Source organism: Sciurus carolinensis, chromosome 6 (assembly GCF_902686445.1).
Source record: "Sciurus carolinensis chromosome 6, mSciCar1.2, whole genome shotgun sequence".
In the NCBI taxonomy this organism is placed as follows: Eukaryota; Metazoa; Chordata; class Mammalia; order Rodentia; family Sciuridae; genus Sciurus; species Sciurus carolinensis.
In genome coordinates, this window is record NC_062218.1 from 34,086,439 (window position 1) to 34,104,508 (window position 18,070).

Below are 18,070 nucleotides of genomic sequence, written 5' to 3' on the forward strand. Positions count from 1 at the left end.
GAAGGCTCTGATCTCATGATCATTATCAGTCCACTTAATGGATTAATCCATTGATAGCTGAATGGTGGGACTTGGAGGTGGGACCCAGTTGAGAAAGTAGGTCACTGGGAGTACTTAGAAGGGCTTATCTTGCCCCTTGCCCATTTTTTTTCTTGCTCATACTCTCATTCTGTATCTGCTTCCTGTCTGCCATTAGCTTAGCAGCTTTGCTCCACCACACACTTCCACCATGATGCTTTGCCTCACCTCAGTCCCAGAGCAATGGAGGTGACTGATCAGGAACTGAGACCTCCAAAATCATGAGCCAAAATAAACTTTTCCTCCTCTAAGTTGCTCTTGTCAGATATTTGGTCCCAGTGATGCAAATGTTACTAACACACTAACCAAAGGTATATCAGCAGGCACAGGTTTGGACTAAGGGAATTTTGTGAGGTGCCTTGGCTCATCTGTGCCCTGATTTAACTTAGCTGCTGACAGTGGGTCTGCTGTTTTAATGAGAAGTATGAGGTAGTCACAGGAGTAGATGAGACAATATGGAGAGAAAAAGCCTGAAGTCCAAGGAAACTTTTTTTTTTTTTTTGATCACGATTGCATTTAAAAGAAACCCATGATGTGATTAAGAATGTTCACAAAGTGGGATGTTTTAGGAGTCTGTGAACAAGGATGAATGGAATATGAGTAACATATTTCAAAAAGATGTAGGAGATCAGTTGGAAAGAAGACATTGGACCACGAGAAATGGTTAAACTGATGGGGGCAGAAAGTAGATGATTATGAAAATGGAGTGCAGAAAATATAAAAAAGTATAAAGTCTCTTAGGAAACTTGGCAGAAAGGGGAAGGGAGGAAAAGGTTCTGCATTTTGACTAGACAGCAAAAACAAGAGCAAATTTTTATACAACAGGGAGACTTGAGCATGTTTGTGTCTACAGTGAAGGAGACATTTGAAATTATACTAAAATTGTTTTCTTTCTTTTCTTAAGTGACATGTAGATAATTTAATGAAGCTGCATAACTTCATTTACTAGCAGTTTTGTGGATATAAGAAAAAAGTTAGACAATTTTAAAGCAAAATTTTGCAACATGTTTCTCATTATTATTTACACTGTGTCTACTCAGCTCCTCTCTATTGCTGATGTCTGAAATTTGGGACTTGGAGAGTTCGTCATGCTAATCTAGTCTGTTCTCAGTGTCCAAGATTTTCTGATATTGTGGCAAGTGATAGGTCTAAGGGGACTATTGTTGCATCAACCAAGCATTTAAAATCTTAGAAAGCTCTGAACAGCTGATTGCTCTGTTATGATATGTATGTTTTGTTGTCAAGGTTTTTAGAGAGCTGTTCATTCTATTCTTTTTTTTTTTTCCTCCTAAGGAAAAGAAATATCAACTGGCAATGCTTTATCTTGCTGGCAGGATTACTGAAGTATAGAATTTGCTTCTTGCCACTAGAGTTTTGGTGTCCTCATGTCATTATTGTGCAAAGAAATCTGTAAAGGCTGCCAGTTGAATCTGTTTGAGGAAAAAAATAACAACCTCGAACAGCAAGCCACCGAGTCTGACGTTAAATATGATAAACATACTGGTTTAATTAAAAACGAATAAGATAGAATTTTCAAACAGAGGCAATGGAGAGTGGAGAAAAGTCAGGAAGAAGGTGGTGTGGGATACCCCCAAGGAAATTTTCTCTGTGTTTTATAGCATGGCTAAATAGATTGCTTACAAACTCCTAAGCACCTGTTTTTGTCTTTAATTCTTTGAAACTCTGTATTACATCTATCAACCGTCATCAAGTGAAAGATGAAATGAATGACACGTTAGGCAGGCTAAGCAGTGGTCTGGAGATGATGGGACTTCTAATCTACCAGACAGATTTTCATGGCAGATCAAAACCCAACTACAAATAATGTGAAGAAATCAACTCTTTCTTAGATGTCTAATAATTTGGAATACAAAGTTCATAAACCATAATTTATTTCTACTTGGGAGGATAGGCCACTCACTCCTTTTTTACATATTTTTTCAAAACTGATTGATCAGGTGATTATACACATTATATCAGTATATCTATTATGTTAATCATTGCAATCCAAATTTGCAGGGAAAACTTATTCTCAGAATAAATCCTCTTTCCTTCAGTAAAGCTTCTCTGTGTGTGTGTGTGTGTGTGTGTGTCTGTGTGTGTGTGACTTTATTAGGTTAGATTTTAAGATCCCCCTTAAGGACAAGAATTTGTTCCTAATCATTTTATTTAAAAACCCTAAAGCTTTTTTATACTGTGTATTATAAAATACACTTAAGACTTTTACATTTTGTTCATCACTTTGGCTTCCTGGTCAAAGTCATTCCCCATTTGTTGCCAACAGAACCTTGATCCTGTTAAATGATCTGATGGCCCTGGACTGGGGTCCTCCCGAGCCCAAGGGTTGGAGGCTTCAATCAGTTTGGGAATCCTACTGCTCACCTGTGATTGGCTTGAAGTGGGCATGTAAACTGGTTCCGAGCAGTGAAATCAGAAGGGCAGGTCTGCTGTGATTTCTGGGAGATTTTTCACCCCCCTGATACAAACAAGGAGCTATAGAAGAAGCTTTCTCCTCTAGGAAGAGAATGTCTTAAGACAGCTATGTGAGGATGTGACGAACTACCTCAAATTCAAGGGAAATTCAACAGAATGAAAGGAAGCTGAAGGTGGACCAGATTTCTGGACTTCTGGTCAGCAGAGATACTACATGCCTCATAGTGTTGGCCCAATTTAGTTGGGCATTTTGTACCTTGTAACCACAACCATTCTAACTGAGTCAGTGATTTAAAAAAAGATCTCTCACATTATCTCCCTTGCTCCTGCTAACCATTATATGAGGCGGGTGTTCTTTGTAGCACACAGAAGACAATGGGACTCCAAATGTTTAACTGAAATGAAAAGCATCAAAAACTAGTAGGTAAACATATAGGAAAACACCTGACGTAGAACTCATAACCTTTTTTTTTTTCCCCTTCTGGTACTGGTATTGGGGATTGAACCCAGGAGTGCTACATTTGTCCATTTTCTATTTTGAAACAAGGTCTCACCAAGTTGCTAAGGCTAGCTTTGAACTAGTGATCCTCCTGCCTCAGCCTCCTGACTAGCTGGGATTATGAACAGGTGCTACTGCACCTGGCAGAAATCTTAACTTTTGATGCTTACTAACCAAGTCTTTTTTAAGACACTGTATTGTTTAACATGTATAGGATCAGTAAAGGCTTGCCGAAAGAAGTGAGGCTGCAATCTGGTGAAATTACCTTTATTTCTCAGGCCGAGTCTCTCGAACTTTCTTGTATGCTAAAGTCTACACTCTACCTAACACCTCGGAGCCTGCCTGGGAGTGTCCAGACATTAAGATTTGTAAGGAGGTTCTTTTTTATATTTGTCCCATCTTTTCTGCCTTCCCCTGATTTGAACTGAAACTCGGTCAGGTCTTGTTTCTAATAAAATGCCCCTATTTAGAGAAGATCACTAAACGTTGAGAGTTTCAACAAACAACAACCTCTCAGAACAACCTGCCCTTTCTTCCTCTGATCTGCTTAGTTGGACGTGGAAAAATGCAGCTCACATTCCCACTTCTATTTCTGCAGGAAGAATTCAGCCTCTCTATTTCACACCGGCTCTGACTTTGACCTAGGGACCAGCTCTAGATCCTACCAGGTCCATTTCCATGCTGTTTAGATTTCACGCATGCCTAGCATTAGCCTGCCCCCACCTCCTAAGCTGTTTCTGGGAGCAGGAATGCTTATCAATCATTTCTCTGTGTTAACTTGGATTCCTCAGGGAACAAAGCCAAAGGCAAAAAACTTACAAGATAACCTATCCCACACTGAGGAACCCAGGCTTCATGCATGCTAAGCAAGAGTTCTACCACTGAGCTACATCCCTAGCACCCTTTAAACAACAAGAATGACAACAACTTTCATTTTGAGACAAGGACTTGCTAAATTCCCCAGGCTGGCCTCCAACTTGTGATCCATCTGCCTTAGCCTCCTGAGTAGCTGGGATTATGGCTAGGCACCACTGGGCCTGGCTCAAGCTAATATTTTATGGGGTGTGCAGCCTCAAACTATCTGAAGTGAAAGACAGTGTTTACATTTCCCAATGGATAGCTTTGCAAAACACACAGCTGGTCACACCTCTTGAAGGATATCTTTAGGAAAGTTATATAGAACTATTGTGTAATAGAACAGTACTATCCATAATAAAAGAGGAGGGAAGGACAAGCAAATTATCTGCTGGAGTCTCCCTCATTTCCTGTCTTGCAGTGGTCAAGTTCATCTCTAAGGGAGTTCCTATCCTCCACTTCCAGATCATGCTCTGCTCACCAGGCAGGCTCAGGGGAGCCATGCATGCCTTGGGTCCTACAAGGTGGGGACACAGGTTGACCTTTCTTTTCCAGCAGATGCTGTACATGAGGTCTATGTGGTGGCCCTGCTGGAATATGATCCCTGTCTCTGGGGCCACTCTCACTGCCAGGGAATCAAAGCAGGGGGTCAAGGATGTGCAGGAGGTTTTCTTAGCTGAGCTCATTGGGTTTTAGTGAGCCAGAAACTGGGTCCAGATCCAGTATGTGTTTCTAACATGCAGAAGATGTATCTTTTTTTCCCTTCAGTTTTCTTTGTTTTGAAGGGATTGGATCTTTCCTAGGGGTGGCTATTCTCACTCCTGCTTTGGCAGGGCTTACTAATCACTCCAGAGCCATAAGTAGATGGGCCAGTTGCTTAACAGCATGGATAATTTTAGGAAACCCTTTCATCCCTAAGATATGCAAATTACAAAATTCTACTTTGTGTCTTCACTCTATAGAACATTTGTTAACTTCAAGAAAATGAATTGGTTTTTATTTTTTTTATTTCTTTGTTCCTTTTTTTTTTTTTTTGGCGGGGGGCGGGGTGCTGGGGATCTAACTCAGGGCTTCACACATGCTAGGCAAGTGCTCTACCACTGAGCCTCAAACCCTGCCCTTGAATTTTAGAACTGGGATTTTCTTGGTATTGGTTATTTTGTGTTACTATAATACATCATATTTCATCAGAACGAAATTCAAATTCTAGATTTATTTTGCCTTGCCTAAGGTGTTTTGTTGGATAGACTGAATTTTTAAATGATCTCTTTTGCTTTCATGAAACACATACAAACTGATGAGTTTAAAGTATGTGAATCTGTTGGGGACAGAAAGTTCAAGGGAAAATTTTCTGAATTTTTCTTTAACAAAGGATTTAACTTTATTCAACCATAAGCCAACTTTGACCCATGAATTTCTTCACTTAAAAATTTTCCAGTCATATATTTGAAAACTCATGTCTCTAAGGGTGGATCTGGAAACATAAACCTGAATTAGCCTAAAGCTTGGCAAATACTTGAGCTACATTCCTGTTAGCAGTAGTCACCAATCAATACCACTTAACAAATGATTTCCAATGTACAGTATCACACGTGCTGTAGGAAGCAACAATGCCTCAGGCTGGTGCCACATCCTCAGTTTAGCTGCATATTGTAATATTTTAACCAGGCTCTGTACCTCATGACACATTTGGGAAGGAACTGGGACATTTCAGCAAACCTCATAACCCCAGCCCTAGAGTGATTTACGATTTTGGTGTGGTGAAGTGGCAAACACTTAAATTAGCTTTTGAAGAAGAGTGGCTGCTGGGTACAAGTCAACCACAGATGCACTAATACATTCAGCGATAATTCATTTGGAATACTAGAAAGAGCCTGGTGACTGGACTCAGGTTTTGTTTCTGTCCTTGTCATTTATTAACTTTTTGTATTAAAGTGTGATTTTGGAATTTTCTGAACTTTAGTTTTCTTCACAAGATGAAAATACTGCTTCTAGCCTCAAAGGACTATGGTGAATAAAACGGGATGCTGAATGGGACCCACAGTTTCTCTGCTGACGCACAGTAGGTATGCACAATGAATTCTGCCTCTCTGCTTGTCTCCTTGAGGCTCTGCCCCAGGAATGCTATCCTCTGGCATTCCTGCAGATGGACCAAGAAGCCTGTGGACTGTGGCTGACTTATAGGACAGTTGCTCTGACGCCTTATCTGAACTCCTTATACTACCCAGGCCAAAAAAGCAATATATTCCTTTTCTCAGCCTCCCTTACTTCTAGTGTAGATGATACATATCCAGATAGTAGAACAAAAAAGAAAAGCTTGTGAGTTTTCAGGGAAAGTTTTTCGTCACTCACAGAAAAAAAGTAGTTAGAAAAACTATTTTATTCCTGTGTTGAATACCTGTATATTCACAGGAAATTAGTAGTTTTGTATCAGAAGTTTTCATGTTTTTATTTCAATTGAATGCCTCCTATGGAACAGGTGATCTCGTTATCGCTCTGCAGGGATTGCCTCATCCAATCCTCACAAGGACCCTTTGGGGCAGATGCTTCTGTTATCTCCATTTCACAGCAAAGAGAACCACCCACTCCAAACAAAGGCTCAGGAACCTATGCCAAGTCACACCCTGTCCCGACCCACAGGACATCAACGAGGACGGCGAACCTAAGAGAAAAGGAATGAAAGGGACAAGAGACACAGGGAGTGACAGCAAGACAGGAATTCTGATCAAGCTGCAAATTTTTATTGTTCTCACGGGTATTTATGCTCAGGGAATGAGGGGTATGACAAGGTGCAGGCTGGTTGGCTGTGTTCTTCTATTGGGCTCCTGATAGGGTGCAAGTTCCCGCCGGCGGGAAGGTGAAGTCCCGGAAGAGAAGCAGGGACGGTGCCATAGGCGCCATACTGTCAGAATTATCAGCCAGGAGGGGGGGAGGGGCGCTGTTGCTTATTGTAAAGGTCAGCACGTCCTCAGAATGAGAACTTCTTCTTAGTCCCTGACAACACCCTAGCTGCTACAGTTACCTTCCAGTCAATCCACATCTGTGGACTAAAGGCCTGATTAGGATAAGGCTCTCACAGCCCAATCATTTCATCTCTGAAAATTCCTGCACTCTTTCACACATTGGCTTTTGGCAGATATCTCGTATCCCAAGCATAACACCATATGTTTAAATAATGGACAATAAGTTTAAAAACCTGAACTCACTATTCTCTATAGCCTTGACAAGAGAGTTACTCATCACCTGATTCCTCTGCTAATGACGTCCTTGGTTATGCTTTCTAATTGACATGTCAGTGTTCCACATGTGATAGTTTCACAGCCTTTGATGGCAAAATGTGTTTTAATGGCACAAAATCCACTTACCTTAAACTTCAGATTTCCTTACAGTTATTAAGTTTCTAATTTTAATCCACCTATGTGTTTCTGCTCCTAACTTTCATTATGTTCTAGAATTGTACAGGAAAACTATGTGGTAAACTAAGTCATTAAAATCTTTATGCATTTTATTTTTCTTAAGATTTTTTTCCTCCTGCTGTCTGATCCAAAGAGATAAATCCTCTTTATCCTAGGCTGTGTGCTCAAAAAAACTATGATTTTTTTTTCATTCTACCTTTTTAAAAGGCTAAATGATTTGTCCATAAACCTAGCTTAGATCCCTTGCATGAAATCCCTCTAGTAAGTGAGCAACTTTAAAGGGTATTTAATAAAGTAATTTGTCACTAGAGCATTAGCTAACAGATGGTATGTTCATTTAGCATAAATGTTTAAGTATTTGTAGTGAAAGGATATTTACACCATGAAATTAAACAGGCAGTTATTAATATATTAACACAGCTGTTTTCTATTTACAGCTGGTTCAAAGATTTCTTTTTAGATGATAATAGTACTACTACTTCATGAAAAAAGAGATGATTGAAATTGAGACTTTTAACAAGCATTGATTTAGCATGCTATAGCTTAATTTTTCAAACTTTTTCTTTTTCTTTTTTTTTCTTTATTCTTTTTTTTTGTACCACTGATTAAACCACCCAGGGATACTTAACAGAGCCACATCCCCAGACCTTTTTATTTTTTATTTTGAGACAGAGTCTCCCTAAGTCACTTAGGGCCTCACTGAGTTGCTGAGGCTGGTTTTGAACTTGAGATCCTCCTACCTCAGCCTCTTTGAGTGCTGGGATTGCAAGTGTGCACCAACACGCCCAGCTAAACTTACTTTTCTGAATATAAGTCAATTGCTCTGCCTTATTTTAGTTTTGAATTGATTTTTTTAAAAATTACACAATAAAGAGAACTATTTCCCCAAAATTCCTTGTTTAAGTGGACAAATATTCATTAGTCTTTTTAAAACCATCTCTGCCAATAAGACATGCCTGGATTTAATTTTGAGAAATGCATGCTCAGACTGAAAAAAAAAAGAAAAAACAAAGGAAATTCTGCCTTCTTCACTCCTTAGTGCACTTTTAAAATCTACTGACATGCCTTTATTTATATTTTTTAACTTAATTTATTTTAACAGATACTTCAAAACACACAAATTGTGCATGCCAATCAGGAATGTTTGGATTCATGTATACATTGTGTAATTGGGTTAAACTTTCACCTCCTTGAGCATTTGTCATTTATTTTTACTACTGAGAATCATCCTTCTTTATGTAGAAAACATGCAAAATCCTTTATTTGTGCTTATTCAAATGCACAGTGCTGCCCCATTGCTGCGTATTCACCCATTGTACAAAAGCAGCCCAGCAGGCCCTGCTCTTATCTGTCAACCAGCACCACTGAGCTCCCTGGCCCCATCCTTCCCCCAGGCCCCTGCTCTCCCCAGCTCTGGTGATCACCATCCTGCTCTTGATATCTATGCACTCCTTAGAAACAAACTGCTGAAAAACGTTTTTGATCTACATTCATAGTCTGAGACTATGTTAAACAACCTTAACTTCTTTCCTGTGAATTTCCGTAGTCATTGGTTGTGACAGATTCATGTAATTCTGTTCCCTGAAGTGTTTCACTTTAGCTTTTGTTTTCTGTGGTTCTGGGGATTGAACTCAGATACTCTATCACGGAGCTACATCCCCAGCCTTGTTTACTTTTCATTTTGGGACAGGGTCTTACTAAGTTGTCAAGGTTGGCCTCTAACTTGCAGTGCCCCTGGCCTCAGACTCCCAAGTTGCTGGAATTACAGGTGTGTACCATTGAGCCTGGCTCTCCTTGAATTACAAAGGTGCTTTTAAAATGGGTCAAACCAACAACAACTTGAGTTCTTAATGATTAGACATGGAAGATTTCAGATCTCTGTACCATATTGACATTATCTTTTCCTGAATTTCCAAAATATCTTTAAAAAGTCATGTAATCAATTAAGGTCAGCTACATTAGAAAGCACTGCGGTGAGGCAGGTATCACCTTGACAGCCCTAGCAGTATCTTCCAAGGAGACGTGGATGTTTACAGATTGTCCTTCCGCATAGGTACTTCAGGGTGCAGAGATGATGGTAGTGGGAAAAATTTGTGACATGAAGTTTTGTATAGATGGACCAAGCAAGGAAAATATCTTTTCAGGATTCGTTGATTAACTATTATTTGACAAGTGAGTTCCTTGTTCAAATAATTAAAATCTTGCATCTGATACATTGATTTGCATGAGTATTTTGAAGCAACCAATATTTATTGGTTTAAAGTCTTATCTTTCCTGGGCAAACCTTTCAATGAACAACTAATGTATATGAATACAGTGGTCTTAGTTTACACTTCATATATATATATATATATATATATATATATAGAGAGAGAGAGAGAGAGAGAGAGAGAGAGAGAGTGAGAGAGAGAGACAGTTATATTTGCTCTGCCACTTTCACTAAAAATGGTGGTGGTAGGGTTGCAGTTAGAAGAAGATGGGAAAGAACAGGTGAAGAACAAACTGTCACTTCAAGGCAGGGAACTTAGGCCTTTACTTGAGGAGGAGATTTTACTGCTGAGAATCATCTTTACAGTGTGAGAGAAGAGTATCTTGGATTCCCCATTACATGGAATATTGTGCTGATGTGAAAAGGAGACATTTGTTGGCAAGATACTTAATACTCCTCAAAGTGTTGAATACAAATTTGTGTCCTCAAAAGAGGGAAGGTAGTTGTTACCTTATGTACCTGCATGGTGAAGGCTTCAGCAACTTTAATTTGCTCTCAGTTAGCAAATCTTTCCGACTGATCAGTAATAAAGCATGTCAGTTTCCAATTTTTCCCTGTTTAAAAACTTTGCTTCAGTTCTTTTATGTTAGCTAATGATTCTAATATCAGATTTGGTGTGTTTGGGTGGTGAGATCAATTCTGTTTGGCCTAATAGAAAAAGCCCTGCCTCAGTTCAATATTTGTAATTGCCTGTTTACAAATTCAATTTGTAACTGGTCTGTAATTCTATTGGCTTGAATTCTACTGTTCATTATTTGACCCTCCTTTCAGGCAATAGTTGGTTCTGAGTTTGGTCATTCTTTGTGAACTCAGGGATAATGAGTTAGAAGTGACAGCGTGAATAAAAAGAGACAATCAGCAAATGCTTATTGACAATGTGACCCCAGAAAAATCACTCAGACTAATGGTACCTCATGTTTTTCATCTGTAAATAATGTTTATCACTCAAGATTTTTATGAGAATTAAAAGGAAAATGCACATAAAGTATGTTTTGGCACATAGTTACTTCCTTATGGTAAGTAATTTGGCACATAGTTACAGTAAGTAATTGTTGCTAGATTTTTACTAAAGCCTTATAAATATGTTGTATTTTTATTGGGTAGAATAATGCATGAGATGGAACATAATCATTGGTATTTTATCTCTATATTCTGCAAATCAGTATATTTGTCACATCCAAATTAAAAAATGATGGTGGTAACATGTCAATAATAGGAAATAATTGGTATGTGGTATCTGTTTTGAATTACTGGTTTTGAATACTTACAACTTATGTGTTAATAAATATATACTCTTTCTGATTATGTTATTATTCTTTATCTAAAAACTTTATTTATTTTTATTTTTTTTACAGTCTACTGATGGCATTTTAGTGATTTTGGGCAGTGTTCTCTTTATGGAGCATTAATTTTCTTCTTCATTTTAAATTTTTAAATTTTCATTTTTGTGATGCTGGGGATTGAACCCAGGGCATTGCATATACTAGGCAAGCACTCTACCGTGGAGTCATATCCCTGGCCTGAGAGCATTAATTTTCAACTAGAGTTGGAATAAAACTCTAAGTACTCATTAAATGTTTCACAGTTTCTTCAAAGAACACTTGGGCATACTGATGATGTTTGAATACTGTTTGCTCAAGTCTTACTTAACTATTCCATTGCTGTCTTGTGATCTAAATGATGGACTATAGAAAATCATGGAGAATCACCTTTATAGCTTCAGCATTAGAAATAAAGCAGCCAAGTGGGAAGCCCTGCATGGGCTCCTATTGAGACTCACCTCATAGGTGCACATAGCATAATTGGGTCAATTTCATCTCATGGTTCCTCCCTTTTCACATCCTCCTCCCTTCCCCTCAATTCCCTTCCTCTCTTCTATGGTTCTTCCTTCTGTTTTCATGAGATTCTTCCCTTTTAAAATTCCTGTATTTCTGTCTGTCTTCCCATATGAGAGAAAACACTGGGCCTTTGACTCTCTGAGTCTGGCTTATTTCACTTCGCATGGTGTTCTCCAGCTCCGTCCATTTACCAGCAAGTGACCTAATTTGATTCTTCTTCATGGCTGACTGTTATGGTTTAGATGTGAGGTGTCCCCTAAAAGCTCACGTGTGAGACAATGCAAGAAGGTTTAGAGGAGAAATGATTAGGTTGTGAGAATCCTAACACAATTAATATCCCTGATGAGATTAATCGATCAGGAACCAAATGCAGGTAGGGTGTGGCTGGGGGACGTGGGTCCCTGCAGAGTGTGACTTTGAGGTATATATCTTGTATCTGGCAAGTGGAGCCTCTCCCTCTGCTTCCTGATCATCATGTGAGCCTCTTCCCTCTACCACACTCTTCCACCATGATGTTCAGCTTCATCTCAAGTCCAGAGGAATGGAGTCTATTGTCTATAGACTGAGACCTCTGAAACCATAAGCCCTTCAATAAATTTCTGGTCAGGTATTTTAGTCCCAGCAGTGAAAAGACTGACTAAAACAGCTGACTGAAACTCCATTGTATGTCTATACCATGATTTCTTTATACATTTATCTGTCATTGAGCACCTAGGCTGGTTCCACTCAGCTATCGAGCATTGTGCTGCTGTCAATATTGATAGAGAAGATGGAGATGCTTATATGCATGTATGCACACGTGTGCACACACACATAGACACACAGAGCCTCCTGTTTTCTCTTTTCTCCTCCTGTGATCAAATGCATTAAAAGTAAAAAAGTTCTCTGGTATCTTTAAGTGATTCTCTGCTAAACATTATGTCTACTGTGACTTTAATAAGCATCCCACTTTTGTTATTTATTAGTGGTATTTTTTTGAAGTGTCAAATCTTGTGACTATTAAAATAAAGTACCATTCTAATTTAAAAAATAAATTAAGAAATAAAAAGGACTTTCTAAAAAGTAATTGGTATGCATATGTCATAATAGTATTCTGATTTTAGTTCTTCTGTTGTAATGAGCTGACAGATCTGGCTCCATGAGAATGTTATAGGCCAGACTCTAAGGGAAATGACTAAACAAACTCCATTTTGCTCTGAGACTCCACGTTATGTAGGAAATAAGCTTCTCCCATGGGAACACCCCACCTCTGTACCCATCATCAGTTACTTAGAGTGACGTGTTTAGCAATACAAAATGACAATTCTTTTTTTTTTTTTTTTGGGTGCTGGGGATCAAACCCAGGGCCTTGTGCTTACAAGGCAAGCACTCTACCAACTGAGCTATCTCCCCAGCCCCTACAATTCTTATGTAATAAAAAATTGCTCTCTTTTCATCCCTATTGCTCCTAAACAATGTACCATGTGAACGGTGATTGTGTGGATGTTAGTAGTCATTCTTTAGTTTGTACCTAGGTAAGGGTCATTTTGACCCACGTCCCCCTCTGTTGATGATCTCATGATGTTAGTTTGTAATTTTGAGTCATAGCAACAGACACTTATGATTGATGTGATTTGTGGTATAAGAACCCCTACAACCCTATGGTCGGGGTTGTTCTCCCTATAGCCATTTTTGGGGCATTGTGTGAGACAGTCAGTTGGCCGGTTTAATAAAGACTCTCAAATTTGGACTTCTCAGTGGTGGTAGGTCTGTTCTTAAGTTGCACCCAATAACACTGTATAAATACCAAGTAGTGGAATAGTGGGTCATATGGTGATTTTATTTCCAGTCTTTTTGAAGAGTTTCCATACTACTTTTCAAATGGGTTGTACTAATTTGTAGTACAAAAAGCAATACATGAATGTACCTTTCTCCCACGTCCTCACAAGCATTTATTGTTATTTGTATTCATGGTGATTGCCATTCTTTCTGGACTGTGATAAAATCTCAGTGTAGTTTTTATCTGCATTTTCATGCTAAGAATGTTGAGCACTTTTTCATATATTTGTTGGCCATTCGTATTGCTTCTTTTCAGAAATATCTGTTTAGATCGTTTATCCATTATTGATTTGGTTATTTGTTGTGTTTGTGTGTGTGTGAATTTTTTTGAGTTATTTAATATTTTGGATATTTCCCTATCAGAGGAGTGACTGGCAAAGATTTTGTTCCATTCTATAGGCTCTTTCTTCATGCTATTAGTTGTTCATGTATGACTATATCACAACAAATTCTACTTTTTATATAACTATAATGCATCATTTAAAATACAGTAAATAAATAGAAGGAAGATCATTAGAGTAGGACAGAAGGGAATCAGGGGAAAGAAGGAGATGAGGGAAAGGGAAGGACTGATTATTGGTGGGACAACATAAGTCACATTTATGAATATGTCAAAATGAACTCCACTAATATGTCTGACCATAATTCCCTAATGAAAACAACAAAAAAGAATTCACCTATAGAAAACATTTCTGCTCATATATTTGTTAAACCATCCTTAAGTAGATATTGAAAATTAAACTAATTTGAAACTGGAATTCATTAGCATGGAAATACTACAAAAGTAGGAGTAAAAGATATTTCTGTAATAATCAAATTCTAAAGATAGAAAAAAATTTTGTTTTAAAATACCACATCTCAAAAGTCTTGGATGGCTTTGATCACACAAGATTTCTTAAAACAACATGCTAAATGAACTTATTGTCAAAATTTTCAGTGCCATTTAATTGCCATGGCCTTTCTTACTTCCCACCAGTTTCTATGAATTGATACTACTTCTGTATTTTGGAACCAGTTTTTATTGCTTGGTGGACAAATATCAAAGTAAGGAAAAAGTTGTTTTTCTTGTTAAGTATACAGCCAAAAAAGAACAACAACATTTTCAAGTTAAAGAGTCATTTCAATCTACTTGAGAAATTCAGGCCAAATGCTAGGAATGCTGTGGTCAACCATTCTACAACAAAAATCGAAAGCAGATTCTGTTGGCTTTAAAAAGTCATCTGGCTAATGATCAAGACAGATAATGAGTGGACACATAAAGAACACTTAAATAAGTACATACTCTGAAGTGCATAGACAGAAGAAACAGGTTACATGAGTAAGCTTTAACAACCCATTCTTTGACCGAGCATTAAAGGAAGTTCCTTCATGTGTAAATACAGAGCAACTTGATTTTCCAAAGATAACACTGAAGGAGTGTTTGGAGAGAACTCTGGTGTCCCTGGATTTTGCCCAATTCTGAACAAGGATTAACACCAACCATGTGCATAACTGCTGTGAACCCCAAATGATCTCAGAGCAGTTGTATCTTTTATCCTATTCTGTGAGGTCCAGAAAATAAATCAAAGGTATATACACTTTGAAACCAAGAGATTGCTAGAAACTTATCCAATTGGTACTTCCTAAAAATCTAGTGCTAATCCACTACTAGTACAACATGTGTTTTGTATTATTTTCTCAGTATGGGCATGAGTTTAGATCACATTTCTTACTGGATTTTTTTTTTCAAGAAGGATAGAGGAGAGAGAAGGAGGAGAGGAGAGGAGATGACAGGATACTTGCTTTCTCAGGGGTGGGATATTCTCATATCCCTGGCATAAGTTATATCAACACCATGGTCTAAGTAAATGAATAAATACATTTTGACCTAGGACCAGTCATGTTCACTGATATACAGTCCTGCATGTATAGGGCAGAGGCAAATTTACTGATCCTGGTATACATGTTGGTCTTGGAGAACAGCTGCCAATCATAGGGTTAATAGACAGCTTTGGATGGTGGTTTTGAAAAGCAATTGAGAGAAAGTCTTTTGTTAAAAGGTAGGAGACACAAGTAAATGACAATCACTCACAAGCCACTCTTGGTCCTGGGGACACAGGCTGCAAACAAAAATATTTACATCACTTTTCTTTAACCCCTTCATCCGTTGATGGGGCCTAGATGGACTCCATGTCTTGGCCATTGTGAAAAGTGAAGCAGTAAATGTGGACATGCAGGTATCTCTTTGGTGTGCTGACTTTGTTTCCGTTGTATATGTACCTGAGTGGCATGTCCAAGAATGGGACCTCAGGTAGCTGCTACCATTCCCACTTGGGGTAAGTTGTTGACTGGGGACTTAGACCTACCTTACTTTTCCAATTGAAGTATCCATCAAGATTCAAGCTGTACTAAGTTGTGACTGGAGAAAGGTGAAATTTCTCTTCGCTGGGTTGGGTGTGTGACTCAGTGGCAAAGCACACAGCCAACATGCTCACAGTGCTGGACTTGATCCTGCACCACACAGAAGAAAATAAGCAGTAACATCAACATAAAAACAAACCAGACAAAGAAATAAACAGTAAAAGCAAAATAACCAGAGCTACACACCCATAGCAATAGAAAAGAAAGAGCCAAAAGCAATAAACTAAAACATTTTAAAATTACAGTAAAATTTATTTTAAAAGTAGGAAAGAGAACAAAAAGAGAACAGGAGAAAGTCAATAAAGAGGGAAGAAGGAAAGAAGAATATGTATGATTAAAAAATTAAACAAGAGAAAAGAAATACACAGGAAAGCAGGAGAAAGTTTTTAAAGAAAAATAAGAGAGTGAGAAACCAAAGTTAAAAATTTCCTCCTAATTGCCCAGCGTGGTGATGCACGCCTGTAATCACTGCATTTCAGGAGGCTGAGGCAGAAAAGTGGCAAATTCAAGGCCAGCAAGTGAGTGAGACCCTCTTCCCCCCAAATAAAATAAATAAATAAAATTAAAATTATCCTAGATGAACTATGTGGAGATGTAGAGATGCTTCTTTCCAGGTCTTTTAAGGTTGGAATCCTCAGGTATGTGTGTGTCAAGGGTAAGTGGGTCATAGCTCCAGCCAGTTGTGATTCTTCTCAGCTCATACCAAACAAGTTAGGGCAGAAAGTAGGCTCTGTGCCACAGTTCTTGCTGGACATGTTTAAGGGAATGTTGACCCAACAGGGGCAATATTCTCTCCAGAGCCTTTTAGCATGCATACCTGGAAGCATGGCGAATGTTGGAGCCCAGTGACCCCTGCTTGTCAACCCCTTTTTGGCAGATTATGGATGTCACTGGAAAGGGGAATACTTGCTCCAGAGATTTTCAGTCTGCGTGCCCAGTGGCAAGCCACTGTTGGGGCCACAACCAGCTCTTCTCATGGACCAAGTGTTAATGGTATGTAGGCCATGCTGGGCGTGCATATATTCAGCTCAGCCGTTTGTAGTTGTGCACCTGGGGGCATAGGAAATGTCAGTCAGGGATGCCTCTGAGAGGGACGGGAGCAATCAAGCCATGGAGTTCTGTGCTGGAAGGGAGTCATGGGAACTAAGTGATTGACTATCCTCAGTCCTGGTGCCTTCAGATGGAGCCCCTGTGTGACACCATTTGAGACTGCTGTCACTTCTCACAGTGGGTGGGATCACTGACAACTGTGCCTTCCATGCCCCCTAACCACGTGCCATGCTCTCTGCTGCAGATCCCATTCACTCACTCTGTGTCAGACAGTCTTCCAAGACATGAAAACTTCACATGACCATGTCTCACTCAGTTCATGTGGCGGGGTGTCCATGGGGACACTGAACTGTGAGTGCTATAGGTTTTCTGATGCCCAGAGTCATTTAGTCTCTAAAAATAGAACCCTTTCAACATGGTTTCTGGTTAACCCAATCAGAGTGTTTTGCTGAATCATGTAATGAATTGCTTCCCTAAACCTGGATGGTTGGGCAGAAGGAGTCGATTTTAGACCAAATTCCCAAACTGAATTTAATGCTTGCAAGAACTATGGACTTCTGCAGTTAGGGCTGATGGATGCTGTTTGCACATTCTGGCTTACTTGAAGCATGCAGCATTGGATTCCCCACCCCAGCCAGGGAACTGAGTTCAAGTTGTGAATTGCTTTGTACTCTTTTTTAGTTGCTTTCCAATTCTCTGTGCTGTTGGGTTTTCCCATCACTTCTTTATTGGTTCTCAAGAGTTCTTCTCTCTTTCCCTTCGTAGAATATAGTATCCTCTTTGTTGCCCTGACTCCTCTATCAGAGTCATGTGAAGGATATTTCTATTATACCACATTTGCATAGTGTCTTTGGATCTAGTGATTAAATTTTGGGTCAGGAAAATAGAGCCCGTTACTGAGCTTGTGGTAAATAGATGCTGTGGTAAGTGCTTACTTAATTCTGTGGGTAATAACTCCTGAAAGCCTTGTTTTCAGATAAGAGAATTGAGACCCTGACAATCACAGGGTTAGTAAGTAACAAAGCAGGCATTTAAGGGTAAGTAGGACTTCAGAAATCTGTCTTGCCTCTATGGTGCTTGGGCAAGGTATTCTTAGAAAGGAAATAGGCATGAATAAATAACAGTGCAAATACTTGTAAACCTTGCAGTTACTATTTTTACCCTTAGGAGACACTTTCACATTTGTAAGGTAAACTGCAAATAAAAACTAACAATTTGAAATGAAATATTTTAAAAAATATGTACATAAATATATATGTATATATATTCATAGCCATATCAACTGATAGATAAAATTACCCTTGTAAGCTATTTTCTCTCAATTTCCTTATATTATGCCTTATGTGAAGGCATAATTGCTGAGGTTTAAAACAAAAGTGTTTCTTATTGACTACATATATCAGAACACCTGGAT